Source organism: Typopeltis vanoorti, chromosome 22, assembly GCF_054136105.1.
Source record: "Typopeltis vanoorti isolate ZY-2024b chromosome 22, IOZ_Tvanoo_1.0, whole genome shotgun sequence".
Taxonomy (NCBI): Eukaryota; Metazoa; Arthropoda; class Arachnida; order Uropygi; family Thelyphonidae; genus Typopeltis; species Typopeltis vanoorti.
The window spans coordinates 42,352,368-42,371,042 of NC_143570.1; the positions used below are offsets into that span (position 1 = coordinate 42,352,368).

At 35.4% G+C, this 18,675-nt stretch overlaps 1 non-coding gene across 1 annotated transcript; it reads right to left on the bottom strand.

The window, feature by feature from the left end:
• Positions 1 to 575: 575 nt before the first annotated feature.
• LOC150094356 (U2 spliceosomal RNA) lies at positions 576 to 766 on the bottom strand. The gene has a single exon (XR_016550285.1). It is a non-coding gene; the product is annotated as a U2 spliceosomal RNA (small nuclear RNA).
• Positions 767 to 18,675: the final 17,909 nt, after the last annotated feature.

The window sequence follows — 18,675 nt, forward strand, 5'->3', positions numbered from 1 at the left end:
TTTTTTTTTCCTTCTAAATTTTGTGTGGTGGCATCTTGAGTTTCTGTTGTCGTTGTTATTGAAGGTGAGGGTTGAAGGACTGGGAAGTCTTCTTGCTCCTTGGTTTCTGGCTTCTCTACTGGGGTGACTGTGGCTGGTATAATAGCACCTCCCATCCTTTCTGCATGTGTTCTGGATGGGCAGGTGTCTACTGTGTGGTCGTTGTTTCCACATTTCAAGCAAGCTGCTTGACATTGGTTTATTGTATTGCCTGTAGTCAGGCAATTTTTACATTTGATTTTCGGGCAGTCGACTCCAAGGTGGGTGAAGGCGCCACACTTGAAACACTGCTTCCTTACACCAGGGTAATTTACCATTACCCTGGCCGATCCTATAAGGACGAAGTTCGGGGCAGCAGTTTTCATCTCTAAAGAGATAACTTGGCTCGATTTTCATTCGGGGTTGTCGATGTCGCTCAATATTTTTACGTCGGGTACGATGCCCGATTTTGCGAAAACATTACGAACGACTTCATCGTTGTGTTCTACATACTCAAGTGGGAATCGTTCGATTTTGAGTGTTCTAAGGATGCTCCCTACCATAGTGGGAAATAATTTTTTTATCCCCACATTCAAAGCCTTCAAGCAACTTGTTTCGGCTTTCCATGTTTTTTTACCACCACTTGAAATCTACCTTCTAATCAGTTAAGAGCTACCATAAGGGATAGCTCTTAGCTGATTAGAACAGATACTGCACTTTGATCTTAGCCAAAAGGCCGAGAAGTATATATATAAAAAGAAAAAAGCTAAGACGAAAGAAATGGGAGTTCATGTCTCTCATCATCTGCCTTTGGAGTATAAAGAGTGCTGAGGGTCAGTAGGTAGTAAGAGGGGAAGAGAACGAAAGGTAGAGTATGATAGTAAGAGATAATAAAGAGGTCTCAGTCAACCTGTTTAGCTGTGTAACCAAGAGGTTGTGGCTAAACGGTCCGTACATGTCATCTCTTCTCGCCTGTTCTGAAAAAAAAAATTTAAAGTACTTTTCCCCTTAGCTTAAACTAGATTTAACCAAGTGTCTGAAGATGTCATCTCTTAACACCTATTGCTCTATATAAAAAAAAAAAAAAAAAACGTGACTTAAATTAAATTAAACCAGGTGTCTGTAGACGTGTCCTGTTCCTACAAGAAAGAAAAACTGAAAACATTTTAAACTTAAATTATATAGGATTGCATTTTGGAACTTAACTGATTAGCTTAGTGCCGAGTTAAAGGGATCCATTGTTTTGAAGGGCGACTGAGGGGAGAAAAAAGAACGGAGATTTGGGGAAAGAACCTGGCCCGAGTGATGCGCCTCACGAGGAGCCGCACCGCCTCCACGTAAGCCTTCGCTGCTCGGGTTCTCAGGCCGACCCCCTCCTGTTTGTTGAACTGTAAGACCTGTGGATTACCTTATAGGAAGAGACAGGGTTTTATTTGTCTCTGTATAAGGAAACATATTATGGGTGGTTTGCACCATTTGTTTACAAATTTGTAATCTCCTGGGAGATGCCTTTCTTGGGCTAGAAACCTTTGGCAGATAGAAATAGAGCCCGCTTACGACTCTTGAATAGATTACGCTTTCGTTCCGTATCTGGGACTTTTTCCGCACTTTCCAGATGTGATACTTGATCACGTTGATCAGAAAACGTTTTTTGGATTTTTCTGACTGGAGGGGGAATTGCAGATGTACGACCTCCTCAGTGTCAGCATCGGGATTCCCAACACTGTGCTTAGTCTTTGCCAGACACGTTGGCCGGGGGAACAAAAGTAAAAGAAGTGTCCCCACCATTTCAACGCTCTGGCAGACGTCACAGAAGGGGTCGCACAGACTTGGTCTATAGAGGAACTTTACCAGTTTCACAGGGAGTTGTCCGTAGGCTATTCGCCATGCTAAATCCCTGTGAAACGGCTGTCCCCAGCTATTCCTGATGTTTTGGAATAGGATTTCCATATTTGTATCTAAAATTGGCGTATCACATCCGGAAAAATTCCCAGTATACTGCTTGTGATTTTAATTTTAATATATCTATTTCCTCTGTTTTAAATTGAATTTTGTTTACTAAGTGAATAATACCAGTCGGGCACAACCTCCGCGCAGGGACCAGTATGACCTGTGATCCCGAAGTAGGGAAGGAAATGTCCTAGGAAGTGTATATTTAATACTACACTTTGATCTTAGCCAAAAGACCGAGAAGTATTCAAATATTTTTAAACCCTTTAAAAATTACATAAAAACTTAACAAGCAATCAAATTTATTTATTTTTGTTAGAAAAATAATATAAATTTAGCTACCAATTTATGCAAAATTTCTGATGTAATCTCTTTTTTTAGAAGTAGCAAGATATTTCGATTGATTTGGGCTCCAATTATATTTCTGTATGGTTTACTTAATATTTTGATAACCAGTAGAAAAATAAATAAATAAAAATGCAGGTTTTTTTTAAATAACCTCATTTGTACATATATATATATATATATATATATATATATATATATATATATTTAAAATTCTGATGTGAACAATACACATAGATAATAAATTAAAGAGAGAGAACAATTTACTAATTTAATTCCATCGGGTTTTTTTTAAGAAAATATTTTCTATTGAGGTCAAAAGAAAGACAGTTTTCGAAATTAGCTGGCATTAGTCCAAAAGATAGAATACCCTGATAATAAATATGGCAATTCTGCCAGTTTTCGTGTTTCTTTGAAATAAAGGTAATTCTTAATAGGAATCTTCGCAATATATATATATATTTTTTTTTTTTTTTTTTGGAAGTAACAATACATAAAGTACATTATAAATAATATAAAAAGAAAATGCCTCTTATACGCTTGATATGATATATTTCAGGATTAATTTCTTGGAATTAATTTTTTTTAAATAGAATGATTTTTAATACTCAATTTATTATTGTAACTTCAGTGTTCCAATCTCTTTTGACTTTAAATGAAACGTTTGGAAATGAATATGCTTATTTAACATAATTTTCACTTTGTTCACTATTTAAAGTTATCATATAAACAGAATCTGCTAAAATCAGTGCTTGAAACCGAGCTTCATCGCATCTCTAGTGAGATGAGGACAAATTTGTAATTAATAGTTTGATAACCAGTAGAAAAAATAAATAAAAATGCAGTTTTTTTTTTTAAATAAAAGCAAATTTATTTGTTTTTATTTAAACAAATGTTTGTTCGAGATAAATTTTTATCACATATTTTATGTAATAAACACATAAAATGCCGATTCACCTCCTGTCCAGATCACCACGTAGATGAGATCTCTGTTCTTGGGCTAACTTATACCGATACAAACACATTACATTTATCGCCTCCTCGCTACAGTAAACTCTATCCAATTCAATTACTTTATATTCGGGTACTTTGCACAAATTCTCCCAGACCTAGAATACTGTTCTCACGTTTTCTAGTTGAGGGCAGTTCACCTCATTCTTTATTTTTTCCCCTCGCAAGTTTGACTATCGCTTCTCTGATCCTATCGACATCTTCACAGTTATTCCATTACTGCTGCTCTACTGAACTGCCATCCATCATTCCTCCACTTCCTACAAGCTTGTAATTATAACTAGCAGTAACTATCCAACATCCTTTCACAGTTCAACTGTAGATTTGCGAATCTGCTTGCCCTCCTCTTTTATTTCATCCAACTCTGTTCTCTGGAGCAGTCTTTTTCACAGTACTTTGAGAAAAAACTTCACTTAAAAAAAAAAAGTCTTATACCACTGATTATCGCAGTGCTGTAAGCTTTATTATCTGTGAATGTGACAGATGCAGCAGTATGGCATTTTGCAGTCTCTCGATTGTGAAATCGATATGAAATGATGTTAGCACTCATTTTGAAAGGATTCAAAATCGGATAAAAAGTGTACTTTAAAAAAAAAAAAAAAAAAAAAACTTGAAACAGATTGCTTCATGAGCATTTATTTTTATTACTTATTTGGACATATGGCAAATGAAATGATTCGGAAAAATATATAAATTTGTCTACAAATAGACTAAAAGGCTATACACAAATCCTGAACAATTTTATAAAAAATTGTTCAGGATACTCATATTACCCTTGGTTTACAATCTATCAAGCTGTAATAAGTACTAAACCATATTGTCCGGTAGCCATTGTGTGTGGGGGAGGGGGGAAAGAATTCATCTCTTATCATTTATATCTAACAATTAGAATTTTTTTTCATATATTTTTTTTCTCAATTCCCAACAACTAATTGTATTATGGAACAGATAATTCCCAAGTTATGTATTAAGTTTAAAGAAAAACACGGCATCTGTGGTCTGAACAAGATGCGTCAGCAAGGTTGAAGATGGATGAGAAAGTACTTCAACTCGCTGACAATGCGCCCTTGTTCAACAAGTAAATGAGGTAACGGTTTGGTGCCTCGGGTTCAATGATCGGAGAGAACCTGCCGATCTATGGGTTCGCATTTGAAAATAATGGTTAGTTGCTAGACTACATAATTAAACTAACTTAATGATAGTTTTAATGAAATACACGTGGATGTACTAAGTGCAAGGATAATTATTGTAAGAGTTATGGATCGTATCATTCGCGAAATATTTTTTTTTAACGATGATTATAAAGTCGGTCGTAATTAAATATTCTACAAACTATTACTCTTACCGTAAACGTGGTTTATTACAAATATCTGAATATTGTTGCTCATAAATATTCTGTGTGTGTGTGTGTGTGTAAATAGGAAGGTTCATAGGATATTTGGCGATGTCTCTGCAAGGTAGTTCTTTATATGTAATCCCTACAGAGCAGTCTCAGTAAATTTTATTTATTGGGGACATACACTCTAGTGAAAATTAATTGCAGTATTCTTTTGACATGAAGAATTTCATTTTTTTTTTTTTATGTTAATAGTGATGCACTTGTTGATATAGTGAAATTTGGAATCCAAACAATTTTTTTTTTTTTTTTTTTTTTTTTTTTTTTTTTTTTGAAATAGAAGCAAGGGAAGTGTGAAACCAGATGTAGGTCAATATTTTTCCTTGAAGAAAAGGGGGAAATGAATAGGCCAAGGACGTCTATTACGATTCTCATTTTCCATTGCACAACTATTCTCTCCCCATATTTAAATTTATTGCCTCGTTATATTCTACTTCTCTTTCAATTTAATTGTGGAAATGTTCTCAGTTGTACTTGGTATCTGTTATGTCACTGCACGCATGCGCCGTATAGAATTTGTGGTATATCTCGCCACTACAGTCTTCGGGCATGGGGAGAAAAATAAGCTTTATAGATCCGAAACAAATAACAATATTGAATAGCAGATACCAAGGCTTACGTTAAATGAGGATCACAAACAAATTGTTGAAATTTTCGGCAGGGGTAATTACTGTTCATATAGAAAGATGGTTGAATTGGTTAAAAATGTATCTGTTTTTACTTCTAAATTTTGAACTACCTAAATAGTTCAAAAGATGGTTCCAGAGTGACTACATCATGATGGCGGTACTGTAAGTAATAGTTTATTATATTCATTTCAAAATTTCTTTCTATCACTTTAATATGAACAGTATTATATAAAATAACATTACCAATAAAAAAATTAGTTTGAAATTTTAATTTATTTTTTTCTAAATGGAATTAATAAATTATTATTTTAATTTGAATAATAGACACCATAAATAAAAATTTGTGTAGCTAATATTTAAATTAAAAATTGCTTAATTAATATTATATTATAATCCTTAGCTTCCAAATTTTTTCTAAAGACGTCCACACATCCCAACGATTTGGTTCAACAAGCTGCAGCATACGAGCCAACGGACATATTTAAATATAGAAGACCAAAAACTATATTAGCCTCCTATAGCGATACATAATCTCCATGCCCATTCAGGGCGAGCAAACTGCTCGTAAATTTTACCCTCACTGTAACCAGGACAGATAGCGGGGAATATGAAAAGCATCTTGCTTCACCCCTAAAGACATAAATGTCAATTGTCAATTAATATTATATGATTCGGAAATTGGATTGATTCATTCAATCCAATACCCTTGGAGGGTAATGGATGGCAATGCTGTAGCCAATGAAGTTCTAACTGAGGCTCGGCTATTGCTGTTACCCTCCTGCCATGATCAGAGCTCTAACTTACTAGCTCAATAACACCTTATCCCTATACACTGCCCTCTACAGATAACGGGGAAGATGAAAAGCATTCTTGCTTCGCCCCTTTAAGCCAGTCCTTATAAGGACTACTTACTTATTAATATTATATGGAATAAGAAAAAAGGCCTTTTTAGGACTTCAAGGGTAGCAAATGGCAATAAGTAATCTATCCACACAGATTTACTTCATTCAGATGACGGGATAGAGGCAAGGACTCAGTCCATCGCCCAGTTCTTATAAGATTAATATTATATTATATTATATTATATTATATTATGCAACAAGATAAATACTGTATAATAAATATTATTATAATAAATAATACAATAAAACAAGATAAATATAATAGATAATATTATAATAAATAAAACAAGATAAATATAATAGATAATATTATAATAAATAAAACAAGGTAAATATAATAGATAATATTATAATAAATCAAGATAAATATATAATAAATAATATTATAATAAATAAAACAAGGTAAATATAATAAATAATACAATAAAACAAGATAAATGTCTCGTCAGTTTGATTGCTATAGTAATAAGTTCAGTTTTAACTTTTTTTTTAAATTGGAAATGAAATATTACATGACAAAATTAGTTTATACTAATTCATGAGTATAAAATGTGAGAGAAATAGTTGTTAGTAAACAATTCCCATTCCTCTTAGAGCATGTAGTAACATCACTAGTTGTCACATTTAATTTTTATCCACGTACTTAATTTGTTTATTAAAAGACTTCACCTCACATTTTTGTATTATTCAATAGGTCCGTGTCTGTGAAGTCTCCTAAATAATTACATAAAAATGAATTGAACATTCATAGGGGGGCAGGTTAACAACTGTCCCTATTTCCGCACTCATTTACCAATAAGATCCATGCTGTGTCCTAGATGACGTCATTATAGGTATTAACTTATGCAAGAACATCGCTTAATATGTTGGATGAAAACATCCTCGCTTGTTGCTGTATTATTCGCGAATTACAAAATATAAATCTAGGTGGCTGGTGATTTACTGCTGATAGATTAGGCAATAGAGAAATGGGTCGTTGTGCTTTACCTGTTAACGTGGAAAAAACTTTAATTCACGTAGGTATTCAAAATATTTTAAATATCTAGGGAGCCAAAACTTACTCCAATAAAAGACAGCTTTAATTTAAAGACGAATTAGATATATATATATATGCGCTCTCAAACTGTGATCATAAGCGCGCATGTCCAAAATAATGAAGCAGATTTTACTTGGAGATTTTTCCCAATTCGACCTATATACTTGATATGTGGGACATGTTATGTTCAATTCCTATAATTTTCTTAATTAGAAAATATTTCTAGTGAAGAAATCGAAATTTAGTAAGAAATATTTTTAGGAAAAATTGAGAAACTATTCCCTGAAAACCTAAAAACCTTTTTTTTATTTATTTAGACCACCTGGGGAGACTAATACATTCACATTCTTTACGAGTCAGGATATTTTGTTTAGGAGTGTGGACGTATAAAAAGATTTACGAGAGGGGGGGGGGGTCTGGAAAGTTCTGATAAACACCTAGAACAAAAATGATATTAAAGAAACTAATATAACCACAAGAAAGAACATACTAGTAGCAGAATTATGAAGGTAACTCATTCCTAGTGTCAATCAACACTTTCCAGACACCCCCCCCCCCCAAAAAAAAAAAAAAAAACACAAACACACACTGAGTTTCTTGGTGTAGTTAGTAATTACGTATCTGAATATTATAAATACATTAAAATTATTATATCGCAGAACGAATATTTTAAAATACGCAGAAAATTAAATAAAAAAAAAGTCATGGAATGGATAATATTCTTTAGTAAATTTAGAATTTGTTTTTGAAAATTTTTAATTATTTAGAAATTGTTTGCACAGGAAATAACATAGTTACAACAGTAACTATGTTATTTCTCAGATGGCCATCTGGTACTTAGATGAGTCTTTTTTATTGAATGAAACTTGTTTAATTTTATGCGAATCACGAAGTGTAAAACAGTTGATGCTACAAGTGATAGACAGTATGCACCTGAAGGAAACCATCACTTAGGCTGTGAAACACACACACACACACGTGTGTGTGTGTGTGTGTGTGTGGACGTCTCCTAGGATATATCAGATATTAAACAAATAATCTTCTAGACAGGATCGTTGCCTCACTTCAGTAGCATGTTGCTATCGAACGCCAGTTGGGTACAAGTCGGTGAATGGCAATTAAATGAACATACAGACAACCAAGAACCTTTGCATGCAAAGGTTCTTGGTTGTGTGTATGTTCAACTTATCGATCAGTCCAAGTTTCTATAGCAAGGCGTCGAACACAGTTTCAGCTCATCTGTAGACGAGTTTCAAGTCTGCTTTTAAACATTAGTGTTCGGATAAATGTGTACTCTGTGAATACCTCAAATTGAGAAGTTCTGTTCATTATTATCACTGTTTACTACTGCTCAGGAGATGGTGAAAAAAATATTTTTTTAAGGATTAACTACAGATTCATTGGGAAAAAAAAGTTCTTATTTCTAAGCAAATACAGTTTTTTAGCTCATTTTTAGTTAAACGAAGATTTCTTTCATAAATCTTTGTTTAAAAATGGAATTACCTATTTTATGATTTGTTTTACATCGTGTAGGATATTCTCAGAATAACTCGCGTTTGTCCTATGTTAAGGAGAATTCGTTCTACAATTGTTCTAGTTGAGTTAAATCCGAAAATATCCGGGGAATTAAAAAGCAATAAACTTTTTTTTTTCATTTTGGATACTAATATTGATCCAATAATACCTTTTTGAGACATATAATCATGTAGATTTCGAAGTGCAAATTAAAGTCGTACATGTATAGTATATATAGACTAGGTTGCAAAAATGTGCGCTAACCAAATGCAGCAGTTGCGACTCTGTATGATTCTATAACTGAAAGAACAATATTTTACTGCACCATATTTCTAGGATCTTGGATCTTTTAGTTTAACGGTTCTCAGCAAGGACGGCAACCTCCCCTAAGAGCAGCTGAAGAAATTTATGGTGATATTTCTTTTGTTACACAGTTTAAGGAGAGCATTCATATCTTCTCTCACTACTCGTTATTCCTGCTTCCTATGCAGGGTCCGCCTGTTACTTAGATGCGACTTCTTAGTATCACTCCCACCCGACCTGCCGCCGGGGGAATATATTTTTTTGACTGAAACAGCGTATGTTCACGGGATGAAAAACGCTAGAAAAACTGGCGGAAAAAACCCTACTGCCCGCGCCCAAGACCGGCTAACTTGGCTATAGCTGAGGAAGATCCTCACGTCTTCGACGGGAATCGAACCTGGGACACTCCTTCCTTAGTCATATGGTTGCGAAGCGCAAAGCCACTAGGCTAACCGCGCGGACAATTTAGAATCTAAGATACAATTTCTTGTAACAGCATTGCAGCAATTTTATGCAGTTTTTTTTTTATTAATATTTCTTTTTTACTTTTGTATTTCTGGTATACTAATAGTTAAAGCTGTAATAGTCCTAAATTAATTTTGAAAATATTGAACTGATCCACTTAAATTTTGAGTTACTGTTAATTCAGATGTCTTCAAATTAGTCTGGAACGAAAATTCCACATGCTGGAATTTTCATTTAAGTGAAATGTAAGGACAAATAAGACATTACTCATTCATTATACAGCATAAATGATGATAATTTATTTAATTTTAATAATATTTCGCCATGTTAGAACAAAGAAAAGTGAAATGCAAAATGCAAGGTTGAACGTGCAATCTGACTCAGCTCTATGCTGTGCAAAAGTGAATTCTTATCCCAACATTCACATAAAAATAATTTTAAAAAAATTGCATTATGGATTCTTGACGCTTTTTCTGGTTGCAATCCCTCCCCCTTTTTTCAATTAATTTCATTAAAACTGAAGAGGATGACATAAAACGCTGATACAGTTCAAGTACCTTAACTGTACTTTAGATTTGAATAACTTGTCAACGAAAAATCAAAAGTTACGTTCACGATCGAGTTTGTTATATTAAGATTATTTAAGATAAGTTTTCTCAAGATTATAGTTTTATTGCTTAAATTTCAATATACTGATTTTTAAAAAAAATATATAATTTTTAAAATGATAAAGTTATCCGTGCCCTTAAACTAATATGAGCTATCTCAAAGTTTTTCTTGTATTAATATAAGAGCTTTCTAATGATTTCAAACTATGTCACTTAAAAGATGAAATTATCGTAATGAAAATATCATTAATCACATTTTGGTAGAAGAGTCGGAACTACAAATTCCAGTACTCCTGGATTTTCAACGTCCTTATAAGGACTGGCTTAAAGGGGCGAAGCAAGGATGCTTTTCATCTTCCCCGTTATCTCTAGAGGACAGTGTATGGATAAGGTGTTATTGAGCTATTAAAGCTCTGATCATGGCAAGAGAGTAACAGCAATAGCCGAGCCTTAGTTAGAACTTCATTGGCTACAGCATTGCCATTCATTACCCTCCAAAGGTATTAATCACCGCATCTCACGGTCGATTCAACTACCGATTTTCAACGTTCTAAAAAAAGAACTGGGCGATGGGCTGAGTCCTTGACTCTTTATCCCATCATCTGAATGAAGAAAATCTGTGTGGGTAAGGTGTTATTGACATAAAAGCTCTAGTGATGGCTGAGTAACGGCAATAGCCGAGCCTCAGTTAAAGCTTCGTTGGCTACAGCATTGCCGTCCATTACCCTTCAAGGATATTAATCACCGCATCTCACGGTCGATTAATCAACATCTCCCCGTTCAAACCCCGTTCTGATTGTCCTTATAAGGACTGGCTTAAAGGGACGAAGCAAGAATGCTTTTCATCTTCCCCGTTATCTGTAGAGGACAGTGTAGGTATAAGGTGTTATTGAGCTATTAAAGCTCTGATCATGGCCGGAGGGTAACAGCAATAGCCAGGCCTCAGTTAGAACTTCACTGGCTACAGCATTGCCGTCCATTACTCTCCAAGCATATTGGATTGAATGAAAATAAATCACCGCATCTCACGGTCGATTGATACACCTCGCCAAAATCGCCGTTCTGATTGTTTTTTGTTTTTTTTAATAGTCCTTATAAGGACTGGGTTAAAGGGGCGAAGCAAGAATGCTTTTCATCTTCCCCGTTATCTGTAGAGGACAGTGTAGGGATTAGGTGTTATTGAGCTATCAAAGCTCTGATCGTGGCAGGAGGGTAGCAGCAATAGCCGAGCCTCAGTTAGAACTTCATTGGCTACAGCATTGCTATATATACATTACCCTCCAAGAGTAGGTGACTTTGTATCCCCCCCCCGTTCTGATTGTCCTTATAAGGACTGGCTTAAAGGGGCGAAGCAAGAATGCTTTTCATCTTCCCCGTTATCCGTAGAGGACAGTGTATGGATAAGGTGTTATTGAACAATTAATTGAGCAATTAAAGCTCTGATCGTGGCAGGAGGGTAACAGCAATAGCCGAGACTCAGTTAGAACTTCATTGGCTACAGCATTGCCATCCATTACCCTCCAAGGGTATTGAATTGAATGAATCAATCATATGTTCGTTCTGATTGTCCTTATAAGGACTGGCTTAAAGGGGCGAAGCAAGAATGCTTTTCATCTTCCCCGTTATCTGTAGAGGACAGTGTAGGTATAAGGTGTTATTGAGCTATTAAAGCTCTGATCATGGCCGGAGGGTAACAGCAATAGCCGAGCCTCAGTTAGAACTTCATTAGCTAAGCATTGCCATCCATTACCCTCCAAGGGTATTGGATTGAATGAATCAATCACCGCATCTCACGGTCGATTGATCCACTCTCACTCAATCCAAACCGTTCTGATTGTCCTTATAGTCTTTATAAGGACTGGCTTAAAGGGGCGAAGCAAGAATGCTTTTCATCTTCCCCGTTATCTGTAGAGGACAGTGTAGGGATAAGGTGTTATTGAGCTATTAAAGCTCTGATCATGGTAGGAGGGTAACAGCAATAGCCGAGCCTCAGTTAGAACTTCATTGGCTACAGCATTGCCATCCATTACCCTCCAAGGGTATTGGATTGAAACATCCCGTTCTGATTGTACGTTTGAACAACCAAATTAAACTTAAAATATGAAGATTGCAAAATGGTGTATTTAAAATATACAATACTGAGTTGAGTTAGTTGGTTTCCTTATTTTATCTCTCATAATATCTTTTAGCCATAAAAAAAACAAAACACACGCTACTTCTGTAAAGAAAATAATATAATAATCATTACTTTAATGCGTCATTTTCCCTATTGCTACTTCATTTAATGGTATTTATGTTGTTCTGGAAATAGTTCATAAATTTCTTTTTGATTTCTATTTAAATAACATTTTACGCCTAGATATTTTATAAGAAAAAAAAAAAATGTTTTTATAAAAAGAGATGAAGACCATAATTTATCTAAAAATGTTTTCTATCTGCCTTTCTTTTTTAATGATAAACATATTCGAATAAAGGCTTCTTCTTTTCTTTTTTTTGTTTTTTAACATTGCAGTTGTCAAAAATGTTGATTTGCTAATGTTTTTTTTTTTTTTTTTTTTTTTTTTTTTGAGAATTAAGCATTCCCGCAAGAATGTTGCTACGTACGTTTGCTCTATAGTACTTAAAGCCAAGCTAACAGTCAACTATACACATTCACTGAATTATTAATTTACGTTTTTCTCCTGTTCTGTGCTGTGATCAAATAATTGAACTGGATTGAAGGAAAGATGTAGAAACAACTCAATAATTAACATAAAAATACTTTTCCTGCCAATAAAACAGGAGAATAATTATAAATTATCATTTATATATTATAAAATTGTGGTTATTATATCTCATGATATTCTATGCATTAAGTTTCTTAAATAAGATGAGTTATATTATTATTATTTCAGAGAGAGAGAGAGAGAGAAAATGTTATTTGAGAGGAAAAAAATAATTGTTTTAATTTTTTTTTAAATAAAAATTCTTTTTTATTCTTATATAATATTTTATAATATAATATATAATAATTATTCTTATATTTCTTATATAATAAAAAAATTCTTTTTTATTATAAAAATTCTTTTAAATAAAATTTTTTAAATAAAAATCAAATATTTTTTTTTATTTGAGAGGATAAAACCATATTATTAAACTGTATAAATGTGATCAGAAGAAATCTGTAAAGGGTGGGGGGGGATCGTCTATCAACCATATTGTTCTCTTCAGGTTAGCATAAAGTATTGCTAGGGAGATTTTTACTTGCAATATTCCAAATACAAGACCTTCTAGGGGACGGTTGTGCAGATTTGAGATTCATGTGGTTTTCGTTGTACAGGCGAGAAGTATTGTCATGAACGGATGCAGGATTCATGTTTATTGGAGACTGGGAAAGTTTGTACCATGAAATGCTAAAGATTCAGCCCCCAAAAAGAAAAAGATAGTGCTGAGCGGAAATCGAAATATTATCAAAAGTAAAGAGATTACGAGAAATAAGACGGGGCATTATTTTGGTGGCGTTGAAGATTATTCTCACTAGACTATTCTTATTCCACCAGGTATTATAAGATAGAAGAAGAAGCCGCCTGAATGATTTCACCATTACAAGGTTTGTCCAATGAAGGAGGGGTGTAGATTGGATTTATGAGTGAAATGTGGTGCAATAGAAGAACCCTCCCTGAAGATTTCTTGGAACAGGAAGAAACTAATCGAGGTATCGAAGTTAATGGGAACCAAAAGAGCACTCATGGAAGACCTTATAAAGAGAATGCGCAAGATGGTAGGACACATATTAAGAGGATCAGCAGGGAAGACATCTGTGGAAATACTTGGAGGGAAATTAGAGGGAAGAAGATCTCCTGGTAAACCAAGAACTTCTTGGGATGATGTTAAGAAATGAATGGGTAACAAAGAGCAAAATAATGGCAGAGGATCGGACACTCTGGCGTACCATATTGCTAACCTCCAAATTGAAGGACTGTACAGGAGAATGAATGAGAAGTGAAAACACAGAGCACTTGGATATTCCAGTATTGACAAAGAAATCTCAAGAGGGGGAACCATCTACTGGGACATTATTGAACGTCCCGAGAGGAAACTGGCAACCCATTCGCAGAGGACTAAAGACAGCCCATGAGATGATAGCTTCATAAGTATATTTTTATGTCACATCCAATCGATTGTCCTGAAAATGTCAAGAATAACAACGTAATTTTCTTTAATTCTTTCCACTGCTTATGTTCAAGGTAGATAAGATACACTACTCAAAACAATTAGGAAATATTTTGGTTTTCTTAAATTATAAAGAAATAAAAATAATTTACAAATGTAACACATTTATTTTAAAATATTCTTAATATACAACGGTATAGAACACGCAACTGCGCACAAAATCATGCTAAAACTTGTCAAAACGTGTCTTAGCCATATTAGCATGTGGGGGGGGGGGGTATAAAAGCGTGGTTTGTTGCGCTCACTTCCACAGTGCATAATTATCACTTCAATTGTAAACTTGTGTCACCTACCACCCATTATTTTGTTAAAAATGGCAGAGCAACATGATATCCTGGAATCTATGGCTTGGAGAGCCATTGGTCGATTAGAAGCTGGATAAACGCAGTGTCGTGTATCTCAAAGAGTAATTTTACAACTTTGGAATCGTTTTCTGGAGACGGGAAATGTTTGCTGAAGACAAGGTCAAGGTCGTCCATTATCAACAACTTTAAGAGACGATCAGTATTTGCCATTACTTGCCAAAAGAAATCGAACATTTAACGTAACACAACTTTGAAGCGAACTTGCTGCAGCAACAGGGAGGCTGATATCGACACAGACAGTACGAAATCGTCTTCATATCATAAGTTTATATGCTCGATGATCAATGGTTTGCATTCCACTTACTGCAAATCAAACAAGAGTCCGAAGAATTTGAGCACAGGAACACCGCAATTGGACAAATGAGGATTCGGCTCGTGTACTTTTTAGTGACGAATCCAGGTTCAGTCTGCAACGATATGGAGTGAAAGCGGAACAAGAAATAATCCACAGTTTGTTCGTGAAAGACCACAACATCAAGGTGGGAGTTTGAGCTCTATTTTATCAGAAATTAAAATATCCTCCTATTGTTTTGAGCAGTGTAAATTAGAAAATTTGCAATGGAATAAGAATGGCGGAATCCATATTGACCATCACTAATTATTGTTGTGCTACCAATTGGTGAAAAAGCTAGTTGTTAACGGATTTCTTCATTCTTTTTGACAGGACTGAGGTAAGGGTATAAAATTTTGGTAGTTGACTTTTATTTCTCTCTCTCTCTCTTATTTATTTATTACTTTTTTCAAGGATCGCTTGCTTCCACTCTTGATAGATATCAGATAGGCATGACAGCTTAAATAGATTCTATGGGATGGGTGTTAAGTGTCAGTTTTGCGCACATTTGAGGAGGATACCATCCTCCTCAAATTTCTAGTTAGAAAGTGAAAATCTGTTCTAGATAACGAGGCTGAACATTTTACTAATTCTTCCTTTCCCCCCACCCAATCCAAACCCAAATGCTAGCGATTAGTCACGAAAATTTTAACTTTTAAAAGCTTACATTAGAGTTTCCGTAGCTCAGTCGGTATAGACGAAGCCCTTTGGTCGAAAAGACCTGGGTTCGATTCCCATTCGTGACGTGAGGAACCCTTATCTGGTCTCTTTCCACAAAAGGTGAATTAGCCAGTGTCATACGGAGGTGGTGTGTGTGTGTGGGGGGGGGGGGTTTACCGGGAAACTCGGGTTTTTCTTCAACGTAACACGGGCAAACTGACCTACAGACAGGACACTCCGGAAATAAGGATTGACCGACCTATTCCGTGGGATTTCCGGTTTCGAATCGTAACAGGCCACTAGGCCTAATACGTAAGAAGAAAAGTTTACGTTCTTGAGATTTCTGAAGAAATGCAACTGAATCTAGATCAATGTTTCTTAAACTGCCTTCCGAGGAACCCCGAGATTTCCCAAAAGCTTTTAGGAGTTACCCGTAGCATAGATATTTATAACTTGAATTTAATGTAAATTCTGAAAAAGTACAAAAAATCTACAGTGAATGGGGAAAAATACACTTTTTTTTTTTTATTAAGTTGACTTATTTGTAGAATAGTTATGTTAATTATTGGTAATATTAAGTATCATATTGTTCGTTATTATTGTCCGCGCAGTTAGCCTAGTGGCTGTGCGCTTCGCAACTATATGCTTCGGGAAGGAGTGTCCCAGGTTCGGTTCCCGTCGAAGACGTGAGGAGCTTCCTCAGGCATAGCCCTACTGCCCCCTCCCCTCTTGGGAGGGGGCAGTAGGGTTTTTTCCGCCAGGTTATCTGGCGGTTTTCATCCCGCAAGTAGGCAAACCGACCCCGTGGACATACGTCTCTACATCCAAAAATATAACCCCCCCCGAGCGGCAGACTAGGCGACAGGTACTAACAAGTAGTCACATCTAAGTAACACGCGGATCCTGCATAGGAAGCGGGAATAACGCGTAGTTAAAGAAAGAAGATATGTTTGTTATTATTTTTTTTATTAATATTACATATATGATATTTGTTATTAAAATATTTTACAGGTGAGAGTTCGTTGTCCTAATTATTTTGTGATATTTTCTGAAAAAAAACTTAATAGGAGATTTCCAAAAAAAAAAAAAAAAGTTCAAAAGTCTCAGAAAGCTTAAACACTGCTCTAGATTATACCGTGTTTGAACGATGTAAGTGCTTGAAGTGCCTAGAGCGGTTACTTTTTCCCCTCCTATCTTCCCCTCCCCACCACTATATGCTATGTGATAACCACTGTATGTTAATGGCCCTCGCTTAAAAAAAAAACTACCGGTTCTTTCTGTGCACAACTTTTATAGCCTCTTCATCCACGTCCCTCTGCTCATCCACACATTGTCTTCAGTATAATATAATGTATCTTAATGATGGTCAAGTTTATTGTCATATACAAAAAGATATTTAAAAATAAAGTAATTTTTATGATGAACTCTCCTCCTTATGATTTTTTATGAAGATATCCGACTTTCTGTTGAATTTCATTATTTAATTTTTTTTGGTTCTTCAGTTTTAATCGTTTCATGTAGTGATCCCAAACTCCAAATTAATTTTAAAAACATTCATTTCAATTGTTTTAATTCAAAATGAATTGGCATCAATGATTTCTTGTTGGATGAAACGATTACCCAATATGCAACAACAGAAACTACGAAGCGAGTTGCGGAATATCAAAATTAAGTATTTTACTTTCTACCTTTTTCTTATGTATCTTTTTTGTTTAAAAGTATTCTACTTTAGCTTCCCCAAAATAGTTTAATGAACAGTGATTATAAAGTAAAAATTCAATAAATGAACCATTAGTATCAATGTAGGTGGTAGTGGCACACCATTAAATCGCGCATAGAAAATAAGTCTATCTTGTGAGAATAAATAGCAGAGTATTTATATTTATAGAGAGGATTGATTAATTCAATCCAATACCCTTGGAGGGTAATGGATGGCAATGCTGTAGCCAATTAAGTTCTAACTGAGGCTCGGCTATTGCTGTTACCCTCCTGCCATGAACCGAACTTTAATAGCTCAATAACACCTTATCCCTACACTGTCCTCTACAGATAACGGGGAAGATGAAAAGCATTCTTGCTTCGCCCCTGTAAGCCAGTCCTTATAAGGATATAAGGACATTTCCCAACCGGAGGACTTCCAGGGTAATAAATGGCAATGCTGTAGCCAATGAAGTTTTAACTGAGGCTCGGCTATTGCCGTTACCCAGCCATGACTAGAGCTATTTAGCTCAATAACACTCCATCCACACAGATTTTCTTCATTCAGATGACGGGATAAAGAGTCAAGGACTCAGTCCATCGCCCATTGCAATGCTGTACCAATGAAGTTTAACTGAGGTTCGGCTGTTGCTGTTACCCCCCCCCCCCTCCCATTGGGCGCTGAGATTCGAGAGTTTTGAGTTCGCTCTCTTAAGGTTTTTGTCTTAAGGGAGCAATTTGAGTCTCCGAGGGAAGTCTTCTCCGGCACGGCCCGCTGAGGGGCTTTGTCTGTGAATGCTTTTCTTCGGAATTTGAGCGGTTCTGCTCGGTGGTGGGGGAGCCCGTCGCTGAGTGGAACCAACGCTGAGATATGGAAGATCTTTCGCCCACTATGGAGTGGCCTAGAGGTCGTCTGAATTTTTTTGAGTTCACCTTTACTTAAACAGTCAGTGATTAATACCCTTGGAGGTTAATGGATGGCAATGCTGTAGCCAATGAAGTTCTAACTGAGGCTCGGCTATTGCAGTTACCCTCCTGCCATGATCAGAGCTTTAATAGCTCAATAACACCTTATCCCTACACTGTCTTCTACAGATAACGGGGAAGATGAAAAGCATTCTTGCTTCGCCCCTTTAAGCCGTCCTTATAAGGATTTCCCAATCGTAACAAATAGGAAATACGATTTCTAAAAATTCATTTCTACCCTATTGATTCCAATTGGAATCACTAA